Genomic DNA, 7491 nt, shown 5'->3' with positions numbered 1-7491 from the left:
TAAAAAAGTTGCAATATTATAGAATACTATGTTCTCGTGGGGGCCCCTGCGGGGCCTGGGGCAAGTTGCCCCACTTGCCCCCCCCAGTGGCCCTGCCTCAGCCATTTCTTTGCTTGGGCAGCTAAGGGTCCTCAGCACCCCAGCAGACAGGGAACAGATGCCGACCGTGCAGCACTGCGCTGCTTTAGGCTGCACCCCCCATCTGCCTGGGTGACGAGCAGTTGTGTCGGGGACACTCTCCATTGGTGTTTAGATGGGTCCCGACTCCCCCTTAGGGGGCGACAGGCACTGGCTGAGGAAGGGTAGCGGGATGGGGGAGTGGCACGAAGAAGGCGCGGACGGCGTTGATTGGCGGCTCACGGATCCAGGCTAAGACTTTTCCCGCCCGCCCACTCGGAGCGCGCCCCAGCCGGCGCGCGAGACTCAGGACGCGCCAGGGGGCAAGAAGGAGCGCGTGACCCGACGCGCGCGCGCCTGCTTTGGGCACCGCCCACCGCGTGCAGTTAGGCGTGCCCCGCTGGGGTACGCTCGCTCTGTGATTGGCCCGAGCTCTGAAGCCTGCGCACCGCTTTGTGCAGCCGGGGCCCGTTCAGAGTGGGAGGGGAAACCCCGCGTACGGAGCACCGCCATCTTGGATAAGGGGGGGATGGGGGCGCAGTAGAGCCGTCGGAACTGAGCCTGTGGGAGCGAGGCAGAGCCCCAGCCCGAAGCAGAGCCGTACAGCGCCCAGAGGGGACCGGGCTGCCGCCGCCGCCGCCGTCACCGAGAGAGCCAAGCTGCACAGCCACCAGCTCCCCGAGCCCAGGTAATAAGGAAGCGGCGGCACCTCCTCCACAACGCCTGGCCCAGAGAGCCACCCGGCGCCCGCCCGGGGAGCCTACCCAGGCCCGGCTAGGGAGGCCTCCCCCCGAACCCGGCCGGAGCCCCTCCTTGCCTGGCGAGTCATCCTAGGGCTGCCCTCGGAAACCCGTCCCCTGTCCCCCTGCCCTGGAGCCATTCAGACTCCTCAGCGGTGCCCTCCTTCCCCGCCCCACAGCCACCCGCGGCCTAGCCTGGCGATCGCTCAGTACCCAGGCCTCGCTGGGACCTCTGCTCCCGCTCCTCGGCCTTCCCGGGCGCCGCTCCCCTTGCTGGGAGGCCCGAGGCGGATGCAGCCTGCACCCCGCATCAGTGGGCCCGAAGCCCCGTCCCCCGCCTGCCGCCCTGTCACCCCCCGCGTTCCCGTCTGTAGCGATGAGGCACAATGGAAGGGGAAAGAGCCAGAGCCCTGGGGGCTGGGCCTGCCAGGTAGGGCGAGGCTGGCTGGGCAGAAGCTAGGCCTCTGCTGCGCCGGTTCTCTGGCCTTGGCCTCCGCCGCCTCTGCGCCGCTGCACGGTCGCATTCCCCTCATGTGTGTGGCCCTGCATAGTGCGTGTGACTGCACACATGCGTGTGTGCATCGTATGTGCACTCAGGGTTTGTATACAGTAGGGTATGTGCTTGCGATGTAGGCTGTTTCTGCTGTCCCTAACGTCAATATTTAAAATCTATGTTGCATGAAACTCTGATACAGAATCTTTCATATAGGAATAATAACAAATCCTCGAAATCTTTGTCTGGGAGTCCCCCCGTCCCCCACCCAAACATTCTGGAGTTCATTCTTTTAGACAAAATTATTCTAAATGCTGCACAGGAAAATGGATTAAAAGACTCAGATCGTTGTTTTGTGTCTCTGTCTGTCTCCATCACATTTCTGAATTGTCCTTTAATGATATTCTGGAGCCATTAAGTGAATGGCTTAATTTGGAAACAAGTTTGTGACAACAAAAACACTGGCTTCATCAATTCTATGAAGAAGGAAAGGTGTTTGTTAGGCTTTGTCTACAGTTGTATTGCTTTCAAATCCATACTGTTGTGGCCTTTCTTGCTACTCAGTTTCTTTCTAATAGTCTTAAATGGAGTGGCTACATGAGGGATGGGGGACAAACAAATATAGATACAAGGTCTAAGAGGAATGTTTAATTGTGACTATCCTGACTACACTAAAAATTGAAAGGTAATCCAAAAAATTCTTTGTATTGGGTTTTGAACTAGAAACTGATTCTGTAGTGGATGTTGTCTTTGTGTATTGTTAACTGAAACATCTTGCATAAAAACTGCTAGAGACTTTCCAGACATAAAAAAAAGTTAACATTTAAATTATAGTATTACTTAAAGTCTGGTTCTATGTTATGATGAGCAATTTATAAACATAAGTAAGAGAATTTCTGCCTTAGGGGAGTTAACAACTAAAAATGTAACTAACTACATATAGATTAAAAAGGTAAGTTACTAACTCCTGTGAAGGATTGGGAAACCACTTAAATCAGAGCTGTGGTAAGAAACTCCAATCTCATGTTTGACTTTTGTTATATGTCTAGTTGTTACCAAAACTTTTGGTGTAGTAGGTGATTTGCCTGTTCAGGCTTACCTTGCAATAGATATCTATGGGAGAATTTGGCTCTGCTGCTAAACAAGCAGTAAAAGGAAATGCCTCATATCCAGTTGATAGAATATAAAAATTTCTTTTGGTTCAAGGTAGTTGATAAAATGTAGCTTTCTGAAGGTGTGTGTGGTGGTTTTGTTTTTAAGTGAGTTGTCTGTCTTTGAGCATTATCTCTGATTTTGATAGGGTGGGCCATACCCATATTCACAAGATGAAGTCTCATTACTATTGAGACTTCTGTACACAGAGAGAAGACATCCAGTGCATCTTCTTCCCCTTACCCCTGTACCCCCTCCCAAATTTGTAGAGTAATATTCTGTTCCATTATTTTGGTGCAATCGGCAATAAAGGCTTGGTTGTAGTGTCCTCCACGATTTTTAGTTAAAGAGAGTGTAGGGTTTATTAATTGTCAGTGAATCTGTATCAAAATTGTTCCCTTTAAATGTTAGAGTATCAGAGGGGTAGCCGTGTTAGTCTGGTTCTGTAGAAGCAGCAAAGAATCCTGTGGCACCTTATAGACTAACAGACGTTTTGTAGCATGAGCTTTCGTGGGTGAACACCCACTTCTTCGGATGCAAGCAGTGGACAGTAAAAGGAAATGCCTCATATCCAGTTGATAGAATATAAAAATTTCTTTTGGTTCAAGGTAGTTGATTAAAATGTAGCTTTCTGAAGGTGTGTGTGGTGGTTTTGTTTTTAAGTGAGTTGTCTGTCTTTGAGCATTATCTCTGATTTTGATAGGGTGGGCCATACCCATATTCACAAGATGAAGTCTCAATAGTAATGAGTCCACTGCTTGCATCCGAAGAAGTGGGTGTTCACCCACGAAAGCTCATGCTACAAAACATCTGTTAGTCTATAAGGTGCCACAGGATTCTTTGCTGCTTAAATGTTAGAAACATTCTTCCTAACTGCTAACCCTATAGTCTCGTCCTGGGTTCTTGCAGGATAACACATCATCCATGCATATTAAGGTCCTCTAAATCAATGTTGTTTTGCATGCAATTCATAGCCTTTAGGTTGGTTGCAAAGGTATAACTGATACCAGGAAGGAAGAACATTAGTTGTTATGGCTCTACAAGTGCTAAAGAGGAAAAAAAATCATTGAATTATTTGTCAATAAAATAAACAGATTAAAATCAGAAAAGAGAAACTGCTGTTTCAAGAGTGCTGTCGTATAGTCACAGAAGAACTGCACTCTAAATAAACAAGGTTAACTGAGAAACTTCGACTCGGCTTAAATCTTACCAGAAAGCGGCTTATTATGGTAGGTCAAGTTACGTGCCTACCAGACTTCTTTCTTTATATGCCGCTTTCCCAAAAAGCCTCAAACTTTCTTTATTAAGGAACACATAAGTGCCATCAGTTCACTACTCATATACAACTCTACCAGATGAAACCAGTTTGTCACTGGGGAGAGAGAACAAACCTTAAACTACTGCTATATCAAATAGTTCATAAATGCTTGCAGTTGGAGTCCCACTATTATTAGGAGGGGAGATGGTGAGCAGAGGCACATATAACTAGTTGGCAGGAAAAAAACCCCAACAGCCTTAAAGAACATTATCCTAACTACATTTCTTTTCCTCTTCTAGTTAGGAATTTAAAGAAAATTAGCATGAAACAAAACTTAGTGGCCATAAATGGCATATGACTATTAGTAATCTAGACTAAGCTGTCATTCTGTGTGTATTCCCCCCCCCCCCCTTTAAACAGTCACTCCTGCTTTGGCGCATACTGCTGACTATTTAATGGGGATTTGATGAATGCAGATCAGGGGATCTGACTTACTTAAACAGTAGAAAGTATAATACTCACTTTCTCTTATGGAGGAATGTCTGACAGCAGAAATATAAAATCCCTAGGTATTAGTTTTTCTGTTGATGGGAACTTCTCAGTAACAGTGATGTTTACAGAAAATTGAAGGCAATGAGATGTCTTCTGATAAACTAATAATTCTAGTTAATTCTCATGGCTCAGTGGTTTGAGCATTGGCCTGCTAAAGCCAGGGTTGTGAGTTCAATCCTTGAGGGGGCCATTTAAGGATTTAGCTGGGGATTGGTCCTGCTTTGAGCAGGGAGTTGGACTAGATGACCTCCTGAGGTCCCTTGCAACCCTGATATTCTATGAAAACTACTATTCATATGCCACTGTGTAATAATGTGGTGTGACCTTGATACTTCCTCTTTGTTCTGAGGGCTTGGCTACACTTACGGTTTGGGTTTGCAGTGTTTGCAGCGCTGCGCTGGCCAGCTGCAGCTGTGTGGTGCTGTGTGTGTGCACACACCCAGCCAGCGTGTGTGTGTGTGACCACATTTGCAGCATGCAGCTTGGGAGTGATGCATTATGGCACAGCTATCCAGCATTCAAGTGGGCACAACGTGCTTTTCAAAGAGGGGGGTGTGGGGGGGTAGTGTGACAGGGAGGGGGGAAAGAGAGAGGGGATTTTGGAGCCAACACTGTGTGTTTAGCTTGACTGAAAAAATCAGAACATTTTTCTGACCCTTTAGTCTTAACTCTTAATTGCAACAGCCTGTAGCTCCCGCTGTTTCTCTGCCTGCCTCTCATTTGATTGTTTGAGTAGTACTAGTAAGATTGCAGAGGCAATCTATTTAGAGTGTCTGCTGCAGCCTGTTATCTTTTTGCACCTGGCTGTTCCAGTACCACCTCCTGTAAGGATGAGGGGGCAAGAATAAAACATGGTTTAAAAAAACCGTGTGAACTACTCAAACACTGACTTTACCCAGGGACTAGGTTAAAAATTGGTACTCAGTTCATCAGATCTGTTCCACTTGTACCCTCACATCTGCTGACTCTAGTGACCCAGTTATTGCTTGCATTTTACACTTGTTGGCTGTCTTGCCTTTCAATACTAAGAGCAAGTGTTCTTTTGTTCAATCATGCACATAAACAGAATTGTTCACAATGTACCAGTTACTCCCATGCAAACCCATTCAGAGCAGTGGAGTTGTGCAGATATAAATAAGGGGCCTAGTTTGGCCTGCAAAAACTATTACTAATGATTGTCCACAAGATGGGAAAAATAATCTTGACACTTTGAGCTCAGGATGAGTTTCCATGACTGCCAGTTTAATGTCTTGTTTTGTTTTAAACAGAGCAAACTCTGCTTGGAGATCAAGAAACACTTGTGAAAACCTACGATGCCATTTTATGTCACTTTTTAGAGTAGAAGTGCATTATAATGCAATAGTCATAGATGGAGGGTATAGTTGCTTTCTGGAGCTTATATGGGTGTGTGAAGTAGGTGTGTTTATATGACTCTGATGGGAACCTGTACCACTAGTAGGAACATAATTACTGAGACAACATTATGTCTAAAGCACATTGATTATAACTAGTATTCAAATATACTGCTTCAGTTATAACTTGACGACAAAACCTGATTGTATCTAAGGGCTAGTCTACACGGGCAATGCTAAAGCACTGCTGCGGCAGTGCTTTAATGTGGCTTGTGTAATTGTGGCAGAGAGCTCTCCCAGCACTCTTAAAAAAAACCCCACCTCCACTCTCTACACTGGTGCTTTACAGCGCTGAAACTTGCTGTGCTCAGGTTTTTTTTTCACACCCCTGAGTGAGAAAGTTGTATCGCTCTAAAGTGCCAGTGTAGACAAGCCCTAACATGAGAGTAATGACTAGGCCACTTTCAAAGGGTAGGAGATGTAAATAGTAACTACAAATGTTGCAACACTTACATAGGTAAAGGGGGTTTGAATAGCACTAATGCTATGGCTACACTTAAACTTCAAAGCGCTGCCGTGGCAGCGCTTTGAAGCGCTAAGTGTAGTCGAAGCGCTAAGTGTAGTCAAAGCGCCAGCGCTGGGAGAAAAGTCTCCCAGCGCTGTCCGTACTCCACCTCCCTGTGGGGAATAACGGACAGCGCTGGGAGCGTGGCTCCCAGCGCTGGGGCTTTGACTACACTGGCGCTTTGTAGCGCCGCAATTTGCAGCGCTGCAGAGGGTGTGTTTTCACACCCTGCTGCAGCGCTGCAAATTTGTAAGTGTAGCCAAGCCCTGAGTTTCACAAAGACAAGAAGGCATATTTAAGGTTGCTTTAGAGTAGTTTTTTGGGAGTGGGAGCAGGAGAAACAAACTTTACAGATTTGAACTGTCCATGTAAAACTACTGTTGATGAATTGAGGTGGTGGAGAGTGTAAATCACCTGTATACCACTTTTTTCCTTGAGGATTTAGTACCGAAGACAGTACTCAGGTCATTAAATACATTACTTACCTCACGTCCTTACGGTGCGGGGTCGATAGCTGTGGGTCCCCCGTCGACTTTGCTTCCGCCTCTCACCGAGCTAGAGTTCAGCAGTCGACGGGAGAGCGATCAGGGATCAATTTATCGCATCTACACTACACGTGATAAATCAATCCCCGATAGATCGCTACCTGCCGATCTGGTGGGTAGTGTAGACGTACCCTTGGAGGGAAATACCTCTCTTCTAAATTAGAAGCCACTCTATGTAGCAACACTCTTGTCTATGATGGGGAAATAAAGCAACTAACAACCAAGAAGATGCTGGGGAGTCTCAACAGGATGAGGATGCTTTGCATTTTTTTTTCCTTAAGCTTGGAAAGATGAGGAAGAAAGCATATGATCCTAGAAGAGGGCAGAGGAGACCATGCACATGGCGGTTAAGATAGTAAAATGTGGTATTTATACATCTGACTTCTTCCACTTTAATGTTTCTCTGAAATTTTCCATAGTCCCTCTGCCATCTGCTGGATTAGTGGTATCTACCTTATCGTTTAATGTTGAAGAGACTTGATAATGAGTACTACTGAGAAGCAGTGTGGCCCAGTGGACAGGGTGCTGGGTAGGGACTTGGGAGACCTGGCCTGCTATTTCTATTTTTGGCCTACTAGTTGACTTTGGGCAGGTCATCCCACCTCTGTAAAATTGGGATAATACTGGCTTCCCTTGCAAAGTTCTAGGATCAACTGATGAAAAGCTGTATATAAGAGTTTACTATACTGTAGGGTATATATTCACTGTGGACTAAAT

At 46.3% G+C, this 7491-nt stretch overlaps 1 protein-coding gene across 1 annotated transcript in view; it reads left to right on the top strand.

Moving 5' to 3' along the window:
• The first annotated feature begins 570 nt into the window (after positions 1-570).
• RAB14 (RAB14, member RAS oncogene family) overlaps positions 571-7491 on the top strand; it is a 34771-nt gene continuing 27850 nt past the window's right edge. The window contains exon 1 of the mRNA XM_039505997.1: positions 571-805. The gene's annotated coding sequence lies outside the window, so the exon portion shown is untranslated. The remainder of the gene's footprint in view (positions 806-7491) is intronic.

This window comes from Mauremys reevesii, linkage group 19, assembly GCF_016161935.1.
Source record: "Mauremys reevesii isolate NIE-2019 linkage group 19, ASM1616193v1, whole genome shotgun sequence".
NCBI classification, from domain to species: Eukaryota; Metazoa; Chordata; order Testudines; family Geoemydidae; genus Mauremys; species Mauremys reevesii.
Note: the sequence above shows the minus strand (reverse complement) of the source record. Positions and strands in the feature narration are given on the sequence as shown.